At 40.3% G+C, this 5,260-nt stretch overlaps 1 long non-coding RNA gene across 1 annotated transcript; it reads right to left on the bottom strand.

Moving 5' to 3' along the window:
* LOC135912627 (uncharacterized) lies at nucleotides 1–4,982 on the bottom strand. The gene is made up of 3 exons (XR_010567738.2): nucleotides 4,878–4,982; nucleotides 1,928–2,113; nucleotides 1–116 (listed from the first exon to the last, which is right to left on the bottom strand). It is a non-coding gene; the product is annotated as an uncharacterized lncRNA (long non-coding RNA).
* Nucleotides 4,983–5,260: the final 278 nt, after the last annotated feature.

Below are 5,260 nucleotides of genomic sequence, written 5' to 3'. Positions count from 1 at the left end.
GCCAAACCCGACTTGTGCCCCAGGGGACCTTTTCACGGTCACTGGAGGAACTGCCTGTGGCCTCGGCATCTTCCTTGAGGGCCACGGCCATGTCTAAGAAACCTTGTCTCCACAGGCTGCACAAAGAAAGATAATTTGCTGAGCTAAGTCTTTTTCTTAAAAGAGCCCATTTAAGTTGTATTCGTGGCTTTGCACCACAAAACTGACACATGACTGGCCACTCAAGACACTTTATGTGTATTCGCAGGCTTATTCCTTGGAAAAACACTTTTATGTAGCACACAATGAGTAACAGTAACAAAAAAGTGTATCAGGAGGCTTTCATATTGCTCTACAACTTTTCACTGACACATTTCATTTAATTATTTGAGATATTTAATAACTAATTAAGAATTATGTAATTAGGCACAATGCGCAATATAACAGAGTATCTCTAGGTGATGGCAAACATTACCTTCATTTTGTCTAGTTAAATCGCATTTACATATTTCTAAATCTTGGTGCATGATAGTTAAGACACCCTGTAGATCAAAAAACAATATTAAAATTTTCATAATCATCTCTTGCGTGTTATTGGTGGCTATGGCTGCTTCAAGTTATTCTTTCAGTATGATACAAGCAGTTTTGAAGTGAAATTGTTTTGCATCGAGGGCATGTAATCTAGGCAATCAAGCAAAATGTCAAGTTGTGTTCACTTTCAGGTGTTTAACTAAGAAGCTGCAGGAAAGGAAACAAGACACAACACCTAATAAACAATGCAAAATTTGAAAATTTAAACTGAACAAGAAACCAGTTTTTGAAAACACAGAAAAAAAGCCAGCAGCTTACATCGAATACGCCCTTGCTATGTACTCCAACTGAAGTTGTTACCGCAATGCTTGGGCACCATATGAACGTAACAATCAACAACTTCGAGCAGAATATTAACACCACTAAATGAACTGGCCTTTGAAGATTCTTGATCTGAAATCCTCAACGACTTGTTCTGGCGTTTAATCTGTCAAGCTCAATCTGTATTCTCAAAAGCTGGCTCTCGGCCATAATTTCTCTAAACGCAACATCAGCTTAAATCTCAACATAGGGTTGACCTGTAAATAAAGTGGATAATGCATGGCAAACATCATGAACTCTCTTACATGTTAACCAGAGGGTTCACTCATGCAGCCATGAAATTTTGATGCAGACACGATATATTGAAGCTGGTTTTGTGAAGTGTTTCATGCTTTCAAGGCTTCTTCAGTTGTGAAAGCTGTCTCCGTTAGCTAAATAAGCGATGAGAATAAAAAAAGAACTTCAACATGCTCACAATATGTTGGCCATTTGCAAGAAAACAGCAGCCTTTTTAGGGACACAGGTTGCCTGGTGCAAATCTACTATGCCACAGTACTTGCGTTACCCAGTACCAGCCACTTTAAAATGCAATGTGTTCAGAACCCTTTCCTTCTGTTTGTCTGCTTTGGAAACAGTTTAACATGTGTTCAGTAGGCGTCGAGAAAGGGGACAGAAAACACTGTGCACCACTGATTTCTAACATGTTTCGCTGGATGCAGCACACCGCACCGGATGCAGGTGAAGCCAGTGGAAATGCGATGTCATGCAATCGCTTGTCCTGGAAGCAGGGCATATGGTGGACTAACTAGTGCGTGCGATCAGATAATATTGCTGCCGAAAAACTTTTCTTTGTGGTTTTTCACATTTTAGGAGGTCTCTACATGTCTGGTAAGCACTTTTATGACAATCTGAACCCGTATAAGATAGTGTTCTCTTACATCAAGTTTTTTCTGATTTACCAGTGTTTCCATTGCACGCCACTTATGTTAGCGACACTGTAGACACTACAATGGAAAAATTCTGGACACCTCGAAACACTGCTTGGGTAGTTTATGGCACATCAGGCAGGCATGTTAGGGGAAGAAATGCTACACACCCGTGCAACAAAGTGCTGCCGCAAAGTTGTCAAGCACCAACTTCCGGGACAAGGCCGGCTTCAGTTGAGGGTGCTCGATGTGCTGTTCATCCCCTGTAGTAGAGATCAGTGGCGTGGACCCTTTTATACTGGCTGTCTTTTCTGGTCGGAACCTTGGCAACAGCTTCCACCATACTTTTTTTGAACCTGCAACATGTGCAGAGAAAGTCACATCACTGTGCGTTGATTGTATGGCTTTATTGTGCTACACATTCTATCAAATCATTAAAAAATACAGTTCACACATTTTTACTTCTGTATATAGACAGTCTCGTTGCTATACACGCGAAACATTACCATTCCTCTGACAGAATGCAACAATAGAAGCGTACACTGTAAAGCTACACTAAAATTTAAATTGATGTGACACCATATGAGCATACAGTATGCTTACTCTATGCTTTAGCCCTGTGTCAAGTAAAAGTTAATTGTCAATCATTTATGGTGTATTTCTACTTATTCTGGGTCATCAAACTGTACAATCAATGTTCCAAGTTTACACAATGTTGGCTTCTGATTGCCTATGTGATCCGTTTCCTACTTACGCATGCAGTAATCCGACTGTATTAAGGAAAAAGAGAATAGGAAATGTCGTGATAATCTTCTACATTTGATGAGGGCAGGAGCAATGACCAATAGCATGTGGTTGAAGCTACATAAATACTCAGTTTTCAAACAGCTTAATTATTTAGCAAGTAATAAAGAGCTATCCTGTGCACCTCTGCATGACCAATAAAATCTGACTACTTGACACTGCACTAAGGCTGCCGCTTGGTACTGTTCGGCAGTTCAGCTTTGGTTTTCTGATATACAGAACTGTTTAGGTACCAGTAGTTTACTTTGCGATAAAATGGAGCTTGGAGCACTGATCATTTGCACATAAATAATGCGACAGCAAATATAACACAAGGATAGGAATATGGGTCTCTTGGAAAAAGTACATACACATTATGATTATAATGAGATGTGATGCCACAATGAAACAGAAAGCAACGCATAGAAGTGGACGGCGCTTCCATGCCACCAAGGTTATTGGACAGACAGTACTTCAGAAGTGCCCGCGACACAATGTGTTGGCGGACTAGTTGGTGTGAATCCATAAATACTTTGTTAAGCGCAAAACAATGGACACAAGAAAGACGACCAGCACAAGGCGCTACACTCAACTGACATCACTTTATTGCGTCGCTCGTTTATAAATAGTAGAATCTAGAAGAACATCCGCAGTGAGCACCATGTGCAGAGACCACCAACAACCAATCACAAGAGCGTACTCATGCGACGGGATCCAAAAAACCATATTGAGCACTGCACAAGGTTAAAGAAGGCACACTAATGCACTGTGACCCCAATGACTGTATGAAGAAAGCTTCCGATAACTCTTAGGCGGTGGTATCACAGCACTTTTTCAAAATCGTAGTATCACGAAACATGGCTTTGCACTTCCATATTTTACAATGTTGAGCCAAATGGGAACCTGTGCCTGTTGGTATGGATCGCTTCGGTTCGCAATGTTTCGTGATGCTGCGATTTTGAAAAAAGAGCCTTGATACCACCGCCAGAGTAATCGGAAGTTTTCTTCATACAGTCATTGGGGTCACAGTGCATTAGTGTGCTTTCTTTAACCTTGTAAAGTGCTCAATATTGTTTTTTTTTATTCTGTCGCATGAGTGTGCTTTTTTGATCAGATGTTGGTGGTTCCTGCACATGGTGTTCACAGCAAATGTTCTTCTAGATTCTGCTGTCTACAAAGGAGGGACGCAATAAAGTGATGTCAGTTGAGAGTAGCGCCTGGTTCTGTCGTCTTTCTTGTGTCCGTTGTTTGTGCTAAAAAAGCAATGATGTATTCCTTGTGTGTGTTTGAAGACAGCTCCACACGCAGTAGCGTATCCAGTATTGCTGCCCAGTGGTTTAGCTCGCCGCAGTTTGAAGTGCCACAAAACATAAGGAGAGAAACCTGCAATATAGTCTTGTTGCAAACAAGAATATAACGTGAAGTGCATTCTGAGGCCAGAAACTATAAAAAAAATTTCATGATGCACCGCCGTGCAAGGTTTTATAGCAGAGTCAAATACATTTAGTGTAAATATGACACTATGATGGTGCACAATGGTGGTAATCTGTAATTATATAAAAGGTGCCCTAATGTTATAACAAAAGCTGACATTACTTAATAATAGCCATAATTGTTACATAATTACATTACATAATTGTTTAACCAAGCACCGCTTGGTTAAACAATAGTGATGTATTGTCTATGTACACAAGTATTACCCGCGCATTTCTGCCATTGTCTAAATGGCATAAATGAATGGGTAATACTTGTATACATAGATATTACATCTCTATTGTTTAACCAAATGGGTAAACTATGTCTGCCTGACACAAGACTAGAATTAAACGATAAATTATATATAGTCACCCTAACAGTAACACCTCATTTGAACTTCACAGTAAGTAGACGCCTGTTGATGCCAGCCTCCCCCAATGCTAAACTGTGCTGCATGCTCTACAGAGAAATTATAGTGGTATCACTCAACTCTGAAGCAATTCAGGACTGCAGCACTGTAGAAGACATCTACAAATGTCCCATTTCATGTATAACAGCCTGAATTGCTTGCACATCTTACCAAGTGCAAATTAAAATTTCTTTTTGTTTAGCATTTTTGCCTGCTAGACCACAGTCCAATGTCATCAATATATTAACATATTACCTCAAAGAACCTAATTTGGCTTATAGATTAACACATTTGCATACTGCCACAGCTGCACTCTGTCATATGCGTTGCAATCATAAAGGAGTGCTGGTCCGCCAGCACTCCAATGTCACTAACAGTGATCACCTACACAGCTAAGTAAACGGTCATGATTCAGGTGGCAAATAGCTTTGAGAAAAAAAAAATCCACTCACCTTGAGAGCTATAATACTGCAATAACTTGAGAGAGATGGACCCATTGCAGGCAGCAGACCTCTTCTCAGCTCCAGCACAACAGCAAGTTGCCTTTCAGTAAAAGAAAAGGATTGATTAGTAATGATAAGTTAGCTTGTTTTTGCTGAGTATCAATACAATCTGACTTTCATGCATATCCACTCTCCGCTTTAGTAATACAACTGAATTATTCGTCAAATAAAAGAGTCTATGATGATACCATTCGCTTCTTTTATGTCCAAATTTTTGCGCACTGATACCCCGTTTACTGCTTGCTTAGTGGCACGAATGCCTTGACTGCCCAGACATCATTCGAAGGAACACGTCTTGCTGCACCGCAAACGGTGCAGCAAGACGTTTTTTT

The sequence above is a fragment of the Dermacentor albipictus genome, chromosome 1, assembly GCF_038994185.2.
Source record: "Dermacentor albipictus isolate Rhodes 1998 colony chromosome 1, USDA_Dalb.pri_finalv2, whole genome shotgun sequence".
Classification (NCBI taxonomy): Eukaryota; Metazoa; Arthropoda; class Arachnida; order Ixodida; family Ixodidae; genus Dermacentor; species Dermacentor albipictus.
Note: the sequence above shows the minus strand (reverse complement) of the source record. Positions and strands in the feature narration are given on the sequence as shown.